Consider the following 16,976-nt stretch of genomic DNA (forward strand, 5'->3'; position numbering starts at 1 on the left):
TTAAATAAATGGATATAGAGGGAGAAAAATTCCCAATGTTTTAAGCTGTTAGAAAGAGAAACATAAGTTTAAGCCCATAATTAACAACACGGTCAACAAAACTTAGCTGAGCAAGAACAAAGCTCAGCACATTCTCAGTAAATTACCTGGAAGCAACCCAACAGGACTGAGCATTAGTCAGGGGAAACAGACCTTTGTTTACTTCCATGTTCAGAGATTCACCAACGAACTTACAGCAAGGACCCCCTTGAGTCACAGGCATCCTAGTAACTGCAACAGAGAAAGGAAAACTAGGATCTGGACATTTCCAATGCTGTAAGGAGGATTTTTGGCTTTTTGAGCACCTAATTCTCTCTGCCAAATAAAGAAGAAGGTAACAAAGTTGGATTATTTACAAAATATACACACTACAGAGAAAGGGATGGAAGACACAGAAGTACAATAAATATATTAATTAGAAATCTGCAAACAAAAGAAAAAGAAAAAAAAATTAACAAGTAAAGGAAGGCACAGGGAAATTACAGCAGTACTGGAAGCACAGGTAACAGCATGGTATAAAAGGGGCCTTTTGTGTACAATTCTAAAATACAAGTACAAACACAGAAAACCTAATGCGCAAGTCAAATATTGCAGGGCAATAAAAGTACAGAGGGATGACTGCACAAAATAATTCTTTAGTCTTGCAATTTAAACCGGTTTTCAAGCTTTCCTCCTCACATGCTCCCCCAAGACCACTCAGTACAAACATTCAACAGCACAGGAAAACGTACACATCTTGAAATCCTCAAGGAAAGTACATTTGCTTTTAATACACAGCGAGATTTCTACTGAGCTTCAGGTGTCAGGTACTTGCAGATGTTTGCCCTTCTAGCAAGCAACGTGCAGAGACTGTATCTTAGCAATTCAATGTAATACTACTAAGCTAGGTATTTTATTAATAACTCCTCCCAACAAGAAATGAGCAATGTAAAGAAGCATTAAAGCTTCCAACTATCTGGAATCAGCAGCCGCTCTTTGCAGTCAGTACCATCCTGGCCTTCACTGCATCACAGATTGTAAGGATTCTGTAAGTGACAAGAGACAGGGTTGGATTTTATTTTCTGTTATTGTTATCATTCACAAACAAGCAGAAGTGGAAAAACAGAGAAAGATACAGTCCTTAAAACCATTCTTGTTCCTTAAGACAACCAGCACAGAATGCACTCTTCTAGCAATAAAAATGGGATTATTGCAGGAATTTTAGAAGATGCTCTTTCTTCGGGATGTGGTGTCTTGCATGGGATGCTGAGAAAAAAAGACTAAAGGTGCTATAGCATCAAGCTGCAGCTGAAGCATGGTCTTTCGAGCACAGGGTCCACCAGGAGGCATGTTTCTTCCCATCATGTTCCTGTCTCTACCCACTATGCACTGGGCCCTCTCTTTTCCCTTTTCCCTTTCCAGGGCTGATGGGCAGATCCCAGGTATTCCAGAGATCATGTCAGTGAGCTGCATCTGCCCGCTAAGAGCTCAACCCCAAGGACCAGAGTGTGCAGCACTGTCAGTGGGCAGAGCACAGTCCCAGCTGTACATGAAGTTTTTGTCCCCCTGGTTAGGTTCAGAGGTTCCATGGGTCCACAATGCCATGGCAAAAAAGGAGGTGCAAAAAACCAAAAGGCAGAGGTAGGAGAGGTGCCCAGCAGATGAAGAGGGACTGCAGTGGTGTCCCAAAAGCATAAGTGATGCTAAGGGCAACTGCAGTAGCACTGGGATCCTGGGTGGAGAAGAGAGGGCACAGGAGGAAGTAAACTTGTGGAGTCAAGTCTTGGGGCATAGTAGGAAAGGGAAAGCAGAGCTCTCAGCCACCTACAGATTTAAATGCAGCTACTAGGGTCAGAAAATCTGGCTACAGAGAGGTTTCACTGCTGAACTATTATGCCAAGTGATATTCCCATGCATAACCATGTGTGCAGATTCCATAAGGTAAATTATGTTTTCACTGGCGTTTGAGCAACTGCATCATCCTTGTGTGCAAAGAGAACTGCATGGCACACCTGTCTCACTGTAAAGGAAAGTTCTTGTCCTTAAAGTTGGATTCCCTGATATAAAGGATCGCATCCATTACTCTAGCAACATCAATGGAATTACAGCTTGCTAGAGATGCTTGGCATCTGTATGCAAGTTCGTATCTGTGGCTACTGAAGGTGACACAAGTAGAGAGGAATTTCTTGTTACTGTAGCTTAGGTGCTCAAACAAGCAAGTAGAATGGGAAGAAGCAAAAGGAAGAAGCTGACAGACCAACCACAGGAGGTGCCCTGTTGGCTGCAGCATGATTGCACTCAATCTGTCTGGTCTATCACTCTTCAACCACCAGAAAAACTGGAAAAAAAATATGTACAACCCAGCTTCCCAAGAATGTGGATCACAGGGTCTGGTGCACAATTCACCTGCCCAGCCACACCACACTTCTGATGATGTACAGCTGGAAAACAAAAATACTTTACTGCAAACTTTAGGCACAGTTATCCGGAGAAGCCCTCATCTGAAAACATGTCTGGAATGGCATCACAGAGCTCCACACTCCTTGCGATCACAGGGTCCACCACAAACATCACTGGCTATTCAGTTAATACCAAAGGTGTCCCTGTTGAGCAACTGCTGGCCTTCCACACAGGAGATGCGCTGCACGTGTTCAGGTGCCTCCAGTCCTCCTCAAGTACAGCTGCATCTATATCATTTATGCATCTATAAACTGCCTTGGATTTGTGTGTGCAGCTCTACCATCTTCAAATGAAACTCTCAGCTTCAAATAATCCTTCGAGAAATACCCAAAAACCCAGTTCAAATTTTCAAGCCCAGTTAAATAAACTCCTGCCCTTCCAAGTAACAACCTTATTGAAATTTGATACAGAATTAGAAAAGTCCAGGAAATAAAAACTCCTACAGGGCTCCTTTTTTTAGATATCCTTTAGAGCAAATTTGAACTTTGAATAAATATTAAAATTTCATAACCAAAAACCCATTAAAAGGGAACACTGTTAAAAAATCATAGTTTTATCTGACTTCCAGAAAATGACTGAGATATTTTATAGGTTTAAAAGACCTGACATTATTATACCTTTTTTTCTCCTTCTTTAAGACACTGACTATGTTGGTATATAGAAAAGAAGCTCACTGATAAATCTAGTATTCTATTCTCTATTAAAATGGGTCATCATAATTTTGCCATGTGGAATGCTTTTGTGGTAAATCAGGCTTAGCAAATTACCCACTGAAATATAAAATACTCCTCTTTTTAATGAATTGTTTTCCTTGAACTCTTCTTTCTGTAATGCCAGTCTGTTTGTTTCAGCACACACACAGACCTGCCTTGCTCTCCACAACCATAAAGAGCTGTATTTTATGTCTTTGTACTCCTTTCGTCATTGTCATAAAATGCCAGATACAAATTTAACTCTAAAAACACTTTAAGTTAGTAATGGCAAGACAGCCATAAGCTGAAGCTAAAGGCTAAAATTCACAGGCTCATCTGAAAAGTCCAGTTTGCTAATGGACTGAGGACAGGACCAATTTTACCTGAAACAAATAGCGACTTGCCACCACTACTCCCAGACAACTGCAGATGGCATATTCATGATTAATAAAAACAAAGATACCCATGGGAAGAACTATTTCTGTACATCCTATCCTTAATCATTCTTATACTACCTTTCAGTACAGACCTTCCAGTAAGCTACATGTTGGGTTGTCCTGTGTATCTGTGTGCTGTGTTTCAGAGCAGATGAGCTTCTGAGGCCAACAGAGTCTGTGGATACTAGGGGAAAAACTTCCATGTTGGCTCCTCCAACACCTGCAGGCTCAATTTGACCACAACTGTTTAAAAAAACCAAGACAACTGAGGTAAAAATGCTGAGTCTCCTTCTACATTTTACGCTAAATCTATTCTAAGATTTGAATGATGGCTCAAACTGAACAGTATCAAAGTAACAGTTATTTGGGGGGAGGGCTGAAGAAAAAAGAAGGAAGAAGGAAAACAGAAAAAAAGGATAAAAAAGAAGAAAAAATTTAAAAAGAAGAAAAAAAGAAATAAGAAAAAAAAGAAAAATGTGTTTTTGTTTACTTTCCTATGGACATATGATAAACCTGCACCACAGCAACATGACTGATTGGGTACTGAGCTGGAAATTGAGGATAACTGTGAGCTGGAGCTGAGCAGGAACAGTAGGACCCAGAGGAGAACACAGCAGCCACACAGCAGCCTGGTATCTATGCTGTCTGTGCACTACAAAACAACACATTTCCTGGGTACCAAGTGTATTCCTACAAACAAACACCATGATCCTTTAAAACAATGCTGTCTGTGTACTGTCAGGGGGAAGGCACCATGACACACTACAGCTAAGGGCAGTATCACTGGTTGCAGAGGCACACCATGAGTGGGGCAGCTCAACCCTCTCTGTGGCTCCAGGAAACCGTCAGGAAATTCAGTTTAGCAAATGAAACAAGAACCTGGTTCCGAGCCTTGGAACAACCACTGTCTTTCATGCATTTCTCCCTGGCACTCCTCAAACACTGTGCAGCTGCCTGGCTGCTCCACAGCACAGCTACCTTGAAGGCAGGCAACTAAAAGGCTCTGGAGTACCAAACCAGAGAGATGCCAAGAGCTGCTTGCAAGGTGCCAGGTGATTTGAATTCCCAGATGAAAGTCTCTGGCAGTGGAAGATTTTCACGATCTCAGAACACAGCAAGATGAAATCCTAAAGCAGTAAGAAGAGAAATTAATAGAAGCCAACAGCAAATGAGGTGGGAAAAAAGGGGTGCAAAAGATCACTGATTCAATGAAAAACTGAAATGTCATGATTAATCAGTGTGAGCCTGAACTCCAATTATATAATGGATTCATTATCTAATTAAACACCAAATATATTCAAACTATAATATTCTCCCCAAAGACAGGACTCAGAATGCAAGCTGACATTTTGTTCCCAAAAACCTTCCAGTGTAGACATCTTTCTAACAACTACTTCCAGTTGCAGAAGCGAACTAGGTGAAAGTTTACAGATCCTAAGATACAAATAAACTCTTAACAGTCACAGAGTAATAAAATGGTTGTAGAGAGCCACATGAACATTTTAAGCTATAGTTATTTTCCGATTGTGAGATCACTAAATGTATCATTCCTTATTACAGATTAACAGCCTACTTAATTATACTGTGTGGGCAAATGAATCAGCACTTTAAGACTGATGGGTCGGGTTCACGTTGAAAAATGTATTTAACTTTTCTCCCTTTACATGTCAAGTCAGGAATTATTTTATAACTCTCAGCTGATAAATAATTTTGTGAAGCTTAGCAGATATATAGTAACAACAATCAATGACACTAAAGTATTACCTATTATCTCCTATCTTTCCAAGGATGCTTTGCTCTTGGAAGTCTTCTGTAGCAACACATTTCTTGGAATGAAATTTGATATGCTTGACAGAAATTACAGAAACAGCTTTCAGGGATGTTCTTAGACCTCTTTCTTTCAAGCTCTAACCAAGATTGAATCACTTGAGGATGTTCAGTGCTGCTTACTTTTCCCAGTTATCTCCTACATCCTCTTCGTATCTCTTAAGACTACAAAAGGCTCCTGTCCCTTGTCTGAGCAACATACCCTGCTGAGAAATGTAAATAACATTTTGTGTACATATCTATGCCATCTGAAAAAGGAAACAAAACATTACATACACCTACAGTGCATATGTAGTGGCAACATGAAGCAAGTTAAAAAAGAAAAGTATACCATAATCTCTTGAGCACCATTTATCACTATATTTGCAGGAAAATTGATTAACCATCTATGTAAAAAGGGACAAAGGCTCAAGATATGCCAGTTACTCCTCAACAAACATATTTGCTACATGTTTTTTTTAAACCGCTGCATAAGAACATGAAGAACCGCATCACAAATGCTAAAGGGAAAAGCTCCAAAGCAGTCAGATGACTGTCAGCAAGGAGTTCTCCAAATCCTCAACATTTGTTTCTAGCTTAATTATTAGTGTGCATTAGAGTCAAAAACATTTTTTGAATTTGGGATTATATTCTACCAAGTCTTATTTTCTGAGACAACATCAACAACTGTTCCGTTTGGCAAGAAAATCCTTTGCAGCAGCAGCTGAGTCAATCCTCCATATGATCTATACTAGAAAAAAAGATAAACTCTGAAAGCTTAAAATAACCTGAAGTGGAAATAATTTGTCTTCTTTGGGTAAAGAGACCCAGACTAAAGTCTGTTCAAAACTCTGGTTATGAACTGAATGCTTAGCAGCCTTTCACAATTAGGCATGCAGTAGGTTTTCAATAAATCTGATAGAATGCAATGGAAAATGTTTTCAACATAAAAGGTCAATTTCACAGTATTTGCTAATTATTTTTCTCCTGTGTTATAAAATAATGTGACCAAAGTGAAAAAGACAAGTATTTGGTTGGAGCCATACCCTGACTCTACCCAGTAGCTAATGATGGATGCTTCTTCAACTTAATTCTGCAGTACGGTATCAGAAAATGTCTTCTTGATCTCAAGATAATTACAATAATCACTTCAATGATTATCAGCATAATCAGTGACAAGTCTTGCAATTTAATCTTGGTAACTGCATCTGGTGACTGCAGATGGTGTCCTCATCCAACTGAAAATTTCATTCTGATTTTGCAAAATGTAAATCTAACCCGCAATAACAAAAGCTGTGCTATCAGAAACTAACAGGCCTTTAAGCTGACACCTTGCAAAGATAAGCAAGATTCGGACCATCTAGGAGACCTTTCTTCTGCTTTTAAGGGCACTTGTTTGGTTCTGCATACTGCTGTTTTCAGACTCATTTGAGGTTCACCCAAATGTTCCCACAACTTAGTAGGCAGTGGGAAGAGAGAAGCTGTAATTAGGCTGGGGAAGCTGTGCTGATAATAAAGTCAGCAAGGCAGAAATAAGCATGCAAACCTGAAGGGACCATTTGGCAAGGAACATGCTAGCGGCTTTGTAAAGTTGACAACAGTTGCAGGAAGCAGCCAGCAAGACAGCTGCTGGCAGCAGATACCCAGGCACTATGGAGTCCTAGAAGAAATAAGATGTGTTACAGATTCCAAAGTAAGACAGGGAAGGGAGAAGGAGAAAGAAGCAAAGCATGACAGAAAGCTGGCTCTTCCAGCTGACCCTCTGCTACAGAGCAGGTTCCCAGGAACCATGATGGGTCACCACAGGTGACACCATCTCATGGGTAAGATGCCTCAAAAGGAAATGCAGATGTGAGCAGAGGCAGTGCCGCAGTGGCAGCTTAGCCTCCAGTTTCACATACATGTGCTCTAGATTACTCTGTTGTGTTACACCACAGGAAACCAAGGCTGTTCCTCGCCATGCACAATTGCCCAGGGACATGAACACAGAGTAATAATCTATGGCACAAGGACTTTGCAAGGAAAGAAGCCAGGGAAGCAGAAGCTACTACAAACATGAAAAGATCCAATTAATATCCACAAGATGAGACCACAAGGAAAGGAACATAATTCCACAGCAATTACTCTGTATGAAGAAATCTGAAAGGTGGTGGTGGTGGGGGAACTACAAGCTAAATTAGCAACAGAGCACTTCAGAATACCTCAGCAGTTACTAATTCAGCTTTTCATGCTTTGAAATATGCTAGTTGTATAATAACAGGGCCTTTAAGAGACATGCAAGGAGTAGAGTATCTAATTTAGAAAAATGCAAGAAAAATGAAGTGTGTAACATTTTAAATAAAGGAAACCAAAAAAGTTTGACATTCCCAATCAAAAGCTCTAAACTTTAAAAGTGAATGGTCAACACCACAAAACAACAAACTTGTATTACAAAAATTGAAATTGTGATTTATCAACACATATCAGAAAACAGTGAAAGACACAAGTATGGAATAATTATGAGATCAATATACACTTAGCAAGTTTAAGAAGACATTCAAGTGAGCTTCTGTAATCAAGCCACACTCTATGTTAACTATAAGCTGTCTGGGCTTGCCAAAGAAAGTGGTTATCAGTGATGCTGCTTTTTCTGTCAATGATTATTAAACCTGCACGCTGCCACTTGCATAGCTGAGAAAGCAAGGAGCACATATACAACACCACACACATCTACACTTCCCATTTCTGGACCAAACGTGTCAAGCAAAGGTATCTTAAGCCTCTACTGTATCAAACCACCCACCACTAAAACTACATCCCCACTTCTAATATTTTAATCCATGAGCAGCTTCAAATAACTGTAGTACCTTTTTCATTGGTCTGCCAGAGAAAGTTTTATTTCATTCAATGACTGCCATAGTGCTTGGCTAATAATAGATTTCATTTCTATATTTACATTATCATTAGAGCTATATTAGATCATTCTAGCTCCACAAGCATAACATCTGCCAGTCTGGAATAGCCAGGCACAGGGCTTTTGTACTTCCATGAAAGCAAGACTAGCAGGTTCCCATCAGGACTTGCTTTTAGCTCTGCTGGCTGCTACCCAAGTTAGAGGCTGAGGAAAAGACCAGCCCAAGTGCAACCTCTGCAGCTCTGCTTCAGCTGAGGATTTCCCAAGCGAACAAAATCTAGCAGCAGAAAGCTTCAATGCCATCTTGTGCTGGCAGCATTTCCCTAATTAAGAGTTTAAGGCCAGATGGAGCCATTAGATCATCTAATCTGACCCCCTGCCTATCACATGACGTGTTGTTTTACCAGTAAACCTCATATCGTGCCCAGTAATTTAGGTCAGACTGAAGCATGTCAGAATTAAGGAGACTGCTGCATGCCCAAGGCAGTATCTTTGGTACCTGCTGTTCTTGCACCATCCCATACTGGGATGTAATAGGATGCCTTCAGTGAAGTCTCAATGCACCCAAGAAAACTCAATTCCATCAACATCCACCATAATAGTTAAACTACTTTAGCAGACACATCTGCTCCACCAGGACCTAGACACCAAGCAAAATTGTCTGTTTTCAAAAGAAAGGCTATATTGAAAGATAACATTAGACTGCTCATCATGAACAGTTGCTTGTTATCACTTGTATCCCAATGAGAGTTAAAAAAACTGTCTATTGGTTAATGTGCTGCTGAGTTACATCAGGCCCTCAGCTGCCATTAAAGGACTTTGCAAATTATATGTGTTCCACCTAAGCAACAATCACGTTGTTTTCATTTTTAAATCACTGCTCTGGAGCATCCCTGAGGCCTTCCAGGAAGTCAAGTAAAATCCTTTTACCTTTTTTTAAAAATAATGCAGTACTTTTCCAAAGTTATAAAAATCTGTGTAAGTTTCTCTTCTGAGGACATATGATCATAGCAATTTGTTATTATAACTTGATGTAGGAGGCTGAAATCCTTTAAGGGTTCTCTGGCCCTTACTCAGCAAAAATATTTAGCCTTGTTGCAACTCTGCAGCTTGATAAGAAGCGAGCTTCAGTGTTCAGGGGGCTGAAATAAAAGTTGTTTATCAACAATTGCCAGATAATAGGAACAGCTTTAAAGAAAATAAAAATTAAAATGGATTGGTATTTCTCAGTGGAAATAAACACCAGTCTTTATCACACATGAAATCAAGCTGTGCTAAAAAATACCAAAAAACAAGGCACAGCTGCTCAATACTGCATGAGCAGAGATTTTCCAGTTAGTCAGTCATTCTTCCCAAGGAGAAAAGAAAATAGCCAAAGTAAGTGTGTTGCAATGGCTGCCTCCAAGATGAGAACAAACTGTTGAGGTCACATTTATTCTAAGGGAAAAGAGGTCTTTATTAGAAACACTAGACCACAACAAAAGGAGACCAAAACCCAGTTCAACAAAAGACTTATTTTAAGGACAGGAATACATCAGCTCTTTGTGTGCCCCTGCTGAGATTATACAGCCAAGTTGATTTTGGAGGAGCCAACTGATACAAAAAGCAGGAGTTGTGAAGAAAAAAACCCAATCTTGATTAGCTGGGCAATGATCCAATTAGAATGATACTGGAGGCTGCAGGTTCACAGCTGAAGAAGCTCAGGTAGAAATAATTTATAGCAAATTAAGTTAGGTCATGATAATGAAATTTAAAGACAAGTGGGAGATGATTCATTTCACTAAGGCTTGTTGAAAAGTGAAAACCAAGCAGAGCTAAAAGAGGGGCTAATTTAACTCTGGCTACCATTGGTACTGGCACCAAGATAAACTTAACTGAACATATGTAGAACAGGAAAGAGAATGTAAGAACAGGATTTTGAAACAAACAAAAAGATATTTTCCCAAATTGCAGGGGGGAGCTGGGGAAATGTGGCCCTGTGAATCTCTACTACTTGTTTTCCCAGTTTTAAGACATCCTAACACACAGCCCTCAGTGGCAAACATGGTGGAAATACCTTATTGCAAGCGTTGGGAAGGGATGGATACCAACACCTGCCCTGCAAAGCCCCTGCCATCAAGGAGCAGGGGGTAGGATGGAAAAAAACTGCTGGGAGAAGTGTTTGTAAGAGATGCAGCCCCACTGACAAGTCACTAGAAAGCAGAGCCATGGCAGGAGGGATGCTTTCATCATTGATGGATTTGCAAGTTACCTCAACAGGTTATCTGGCAGCCTGGGCTTTGGCTTTGCTTTGCAACAGATGCCGTGCTATTACATCCTGAACTGTCCCTCCTGCCACCCACCTGCCTCTCCCTCCTCACACTGTGAAAAGTGGCAGGCAAGGGGAAAAAAGAAAGAGTTTATAATGGATGAATGCAGCAGTTTGCAGGAGGGGGGGAAGAAGGAGAGAGAGCGAGTAATGAAAAAGCGTTAATATTAAAGTAATAAAGCTTGTGACCATTTTTCAGTCTGAAATGCACACCACCATAAAACAATGCTTAAAGGCACTTGCTCCTGTTCCAAACCACCTGCATACTAAGGCACCCTGCTACTAGCACAGAAGTTGTTTACTACCAGTCTCATTTCAGTCTAATTTCAGAAGAGCCGCAAAGCTGAATTTTTTCACTCAAACCCAAGTGGCCTCAGGTTTTCTTTGGTACGCCAAGCCCTGCTGTGTCACCTGCAACCCCTGCCTGGTCACTAACCTACTTGTTTCTAGCAAGACGTAGAGAAGTCAAATAGGAACAAAGGGAATCTGTCCCCAGTACGTGGCAGACGTACACCCTCCGTCTCATCCCGTTTCTGAACCAGCTCCTACTCTCGGTGAGGAGTGTTGAACATAACCACTATGTGGCTTTGTCTTTTGTCTGCCAGCATGTGTCACTTGTGTCCACACGCTGCCCCAAAATGGTCTGGGTGGTAGTAGGTAAAATTAGACTACTACTTCCTCTCCTGAAACAATTCCTTCCCCTCCCCCCCCCCCCAAAAAAAAAAAAAATTCTTTTTTAGCCATAAAAACAACTGAGTAATTTGTCCCTAGGGAAGGGGAGGAATAGCCATGGTAGATGATTGAATGGCTAAGCCATATGCTTTTGCTTCTTATCTACACACACACACAAAAGTAAAATTAAGTAGCTATCAGCTTACTGTGGAAGGCAAAGCCACAAGTCATAACTTTTGTGAAAGATAACTTGGCATGTCTTCTCTGCTGCCTCGGCAGCTGCTGTTTCTTGTTGGGAAGGTTCTTGGAACTACTTCAGACCCCCCCCCCCCCCCCCAAAAAAAAAAAAAAAAAAAGAGAAGCAATGAAATATAACAGCAGAAAAAATTTAAAAATGGAAATTATTTTGAAATTCGACTTATTTTATCTGTTGGCTTTTTTTTTTTCACTTGCTTGACCGTTGTTTTTTTTCTCTCTCCCCCACCCACAAATAAAAGCATATTAATTAAAAACCACATACCTACTTTTTTTTTCCTCAATCAGAAACAAACATTAGGATTAGCAATGAAATATAACAGCAGAAAAAATTTAAAAATGGAAATTATTTTGAAATTCGACTTATTTTATCTGTTGGCTTTTTTTTTTTCACTTGCTTGACCGTTGTTTTTTTTCTCTCTCCCCCACCCACAAATAAAAGCATATTAATTAAAAACCACATACCTACTTTTTTTTTCCTCAATCAGAAACAAACATTAGGATTTAAGGACTCTTCATAGAGATGGCCCAGATGGCTACAAAGAAAGTCTTTGTCTCACCGGCAAGACAACAAATTCAAGAACAGTCAGAGGGTAGAGGGTGATACCTACAGAAATGTTCAAGGCTGCCATGAAACCTGTGGCACTGCATGAAGATCAAAGAAAAAAAAGCACCAGAAACTGCCATCATGCTTGTGCTCTCACCGTGAAGAAGCCAGATGTGGGAGTTTCATGTGAGAGGCCACACTGGCTCACGAGCTGATGGGTAAACTCCTTAAAACCTGGTGCCCAGTGAAATTGCCAAGCATGAGCAAGTTCTGTAAATAATACCATCTTTCTAGGAGCTACATGACAAACCATGAAGCAGTCAACCATCAGCAGTAACAGCTTCCCATTGATTAATCCAGAAGAGAGATGCACTGACAGGGTCAACAACCCATACAGTGGTACAGTTTTATCCCATATTTATCCATCTTCACCACAAGACAGTGAGACAAGACACGAGACCCATGCTGCTAGCTGCACCCCTCCTTTCTCTCTTTTTAAGATTCAAAGGAATCTTTACCTCTTTTATGCATTCAAATCCCAAATTTGGATACACATCAACAGTCTAGGACACCCAAACAAATTTAAATTGGCTATGGAACATATCAAGCCCCCGTCTCCATACTATGAAGAATGACAAAGAGTAAAACAAAGCATATCACTTGAGAGCAGCATTTTCAAATCTCTTTTTCCTCATGCTCCCCATCACAGGAAATATTACATTGCTCATTCTTCTTCCTTTAGTTGCCATAGATGCAGTGCCATAGTGCTGCAGCAATGCTACTACCATCTCCATAAGCTGATTCACGTCTGAGCAGCTCCTGCACTCCTGACTTCTTCCTCTCTTGCTTCAGTGAGCCAAAAGTACCCTCCAGTTCTCCCAGGCCCTTCATTTTTTGGCACTCAACAGACACACAATAAAACTGACTAAACTCTCACAGCGAAGTGGTGCCATATACACTGCCAGTGCCACTCATGTTCTGGTCCAGGGAAAGCTTGGCTGCTTCCCAAAAGGATGCTCCCTGAAAATGTCAGACTTTCCAGCTGCAAACTTGCATTTCAAACTTTGCAAACTTTGCCAGCCTGAGGAACAGCCCAGTATTAAACCTCACCATGATGACACAGTTCATACCATACTGTCAAATGATTTTCAAGCTGATCCATGAGACTTCCTGAAAAGCTATTATGATGGGTCACTTAACCTGCTTTCCTTTTCATTGGGATGTACATCTCCTCTTCTCTTTGCATCAAAAAAACCCTGTCATCTTGCAAATAGCCATTCTAAAATTCTTTGACGTTGCAACACTGAAACGTACTTTGGCAAATGAGAACACCTCTGCAAATGGGAAGAAGTGAGAAACCATCAGCCCTGGAGATGTCTTACAACTTAATCTACAATATTAAACCCCCAGACGACCATTTCATATTATGAAGTTACTTTTATGATTGCACAGACAACTTTGTTAAGAATGAGTGATTAGTTGTCTACCAGTGATAATAACAGCTGTCTTAACATGGCAATCATTTATTTATAACAAAAGAAATACTAGCCTTCCCTTAGAATCAATGTTAGTGGTAAGAAGAGATGGAAAATAGCATGTTTATAACATGCCAATAATGATTTTATTTAAAGCTATTACAATATTCCCTAGGCAAATTTCTACAGTTTATCTTTACTCACTAAAATGTAGATTTGGCTCAAAATGTGACAATTTTATTTCCCTTTACAGTGGCATTCTATCAGTTAAGTAATTTCTTATTTCTGCTGCGTTTTTCATAGCATTTGTATCAAAGGTGTTATTGACACTTAAATGAATTTTTTAGTGTTACTGGAACATACTTGTTTTGTGACTGAATTAGTCATTTATATAAAATACTACTTTTAAAAAACTTTAAAAAACCCTTTAAAAACCTCCAAGAGAGAAAACAATTTGTATAAAACATTATACAATATGGCACATTTCAATCAAAATTCAAAATTTAAATAACATTGGCCTTTTTCTGTCTTACTAAAAAGATTATCAATTCTCTCCAGCAGGTCTTCCACCTGGAGCTTCCAGTCAGCTCTCTTCAAAATGAAGAGGGAGCTTCTTCGGTGCCTAATGCCCACGGCCCCTTATGAACTGGTGAACAAAGCCCACTGGATGCTACTTGGCTGTCCTTGCTCTCAGGATCTTATGAATGACCCAAAGCAGAAGCTGAAGTGGTTCAGGTGAGATTACATGATGTGTTTGTAGGACAAGACACCTAATATGAGGTATATTATGAGCATTCTACCATGAACAAGACATACATTGCAACCTTAATAACGTGTTAATGGAAGATAGGCTGAAGAACATAAATGCCCAAAAGGTGGCACAGCTCCCCTTGGGAATAATTACTGCAACATCTGTGGAGATTCTCACTAGTTTTGAGGCAGTGCTATGGCTCCCACCCAGAGCCATTCTTGCTTGTGTGCAGGATGAGAAGCAACCCTGGCAGACATTCACAGGTTGCTAGGCTGAGTTCTCACTGCTGTGCTGCCTCCTGAGAGCCACTGGCTGTTTAAGGAATCCTAAGAAACTGAAGAGGTTTTTAAAAGTTATGATTAACCTAAAGCTGGTGGAGCTGTGTTGGAAGAGAAGATGAACATTGCCTAAGATGAGAGGCTCCCCAGCTCTATGAGGATGCCCAGTTTCTCTCTACAGGGCAGGGCTGACTAACCTATGCTCCCCACTTGGTGAAACATGTTCAGCAGGCAAGGAATGATCTCTGCTTTGCACCCAGTAATGGTGGAATTCCCAAGATGCTGCTGGACTTGGCGCTTAGAAGAAGGCAGGAGCCAGAATCCTGCCTTCTACCAACGGCCACACCTACATCCTAAGTGGTAGCAGTTCCCAGCACCCTGGTGCTCCTGCACTCAGGATCTGTCAGGTTCCTGCTGGGCTGGAAACAGCATCTTCACTTTTTTTCCTTCACTCCTTTTCCCCATTTGACAACTGCACAGAAACACCTGTAGACTGGGACAGATGACAGCTCTCAATGGCAACATGAACATGACTGCAGACAGATCTGCCTTTGTTGTTCTGACACATGAAAACCATCTCTGAAATCCCTGCACTGCCTGCAGTCACTCCTGTTACACATCTGTGCACAGCTAGCACTCAGTCAGACCAACACAGGAGAAAAGCAAACAGAAAACATATTTTTGGTAGACTCGTACTCCTTTTTGCACAAGAATTTCTCTTTTTCAGTGTAATAATGGAAAGACAGTTTAAATATATTTGTTACACACATTCTGCAAAGAACTGCTTTCCATTTGAAGTACACTGAATATCTCTGATAGCTAGAGGGACAGACTTCTACTAGGAAAAAGGCAGTCAATTAAAAAGTTATTTCTTCTTCAACATTCAGTCCTCAGAAATCCCAGGTCCCTGCAACCAGCAAGAAAGTCTGGAGAAATTATGACTTGCCATCAGCAGAGGATGATCAAATTAAGGGACATTTAAACAAACTGGGCACACACAGTCCTATGGGTCCTGAGGGAAGGCATCCATGGGTGCTAAGGGATTATGTTAATGGAAGGCCACACTCAACTATTTTTGAAAGGTCACGGGGATCAGAGGATGTTCTTGAGCACTGCAAGAAAGCACAAGTCCTATTCTCAAGGAGGATTCAGTAAACTGCAGGCAGTTCAGCCTCACCTCCAACCCTAGAGAGGTGATGAGCAAATAAATCTGGGAACAATTTCTTTAACACATGGAGTAAAATAAGGTGATTGGGAGTAGTCAGCATGGATTAGGAAGGCAGAAATCACATCTGACCAACCTGATAGCTCTTTGCAATGAAATGCCTCTCATCGAGATGAGAGAGAAATGGACACTATTTATCTTGACTTCAGCAAAGATTTTGATCCTGTCTCTCATAACATCTTCACTGACAGACTGAGGAAGAACAGACTAAATAAGTAAGTGGTGAGGTGGACGGAAAACTGGCTGAACTGCTCAGTTCCTAAAGCTGTGGACAGCAACACAAAGTCTAGCTGGAGACCAGTCACTAGTGGAGCACCGCAGGGGTCGGTATGGCGGCCAATATATTTCATCATCTTCATTAATGACCTAGACAATGGGATAGAGGCCTCAGCAAGTTGGCTGATTATTCAAAACTGAGAGGAACTACTGATACACCAGGTGGGTGTTTTGCCATCCAGAGAGACCTGGACAGGCCAGAGAAATGGGCTGACAAGAACCTCATAAAAGTTCAATAAAGGGGAATTCCAAGTGCTAGAGGCTGACCGAATGGAAAGCAGCCTTGCAGAGAAGGACCCAAGGGTCCTGGTAGATACCAATTTGAACACAAGCCAGAAATGTGCCCTTGCAGCAAGCGTAGATAACATCATTGTGGGCTGCATTAGAAAGAGCACAACCAGCAGGTTAAGAGATGATCCTCCCCTTCTGCTCAACTCTGGTGAGACATGTCTGCAGAGCTGGGTCCAGCTCTGGGCTCCCTAGTACATGTGACACATGGACCAAAACTAACCCAGCCAAAAGGCACAAAGGTGATTAAGGAACTGGAGGATCTGATGCATGAGGCTGAGAGAGATCAGACTGTTCAGCCTGCAGAAGGCTCAGAGAGGTCTCATCAATGCATATAAGTAACTGATGGGAAGGAATAATGAAGACAAAGTCAGACTCTTCTCAGTGGTGCCCACCAAAAGGACAAGAGACAATAGGCACAAATCAAAACACAGGGAATTCCATCTGAAAATAGGGTTTTTGGGGTTTAGCTTGGTTTTGGGTTTTTTGCCTTACTGTGAGGGTGGTCAAACCTGGAACGAGCTACTCAGAGAGGCTGTAGTGTCTCCATCCTTGAAGATACTCAAAAGCCTGCTGGACACGGCCCTAAGCAACC

The sequence above is a fragment of the Chaetura pelagica genome, unplaced genomic scaffold (assembly GCF_000747805.2).
Source record: "Chaetura pelagica isolate M959 unplaced genomic scaffold, ChaPel_1.0 scaffold10, whole genome shotgun sequence".
Classification (NCBI taxonomy): domain Eukaryota; kingdom Metazoa; phylum Chordata; class Aves; order Apodiformes; family Apodidae; genus Chaetura; species Chaetura pelagica.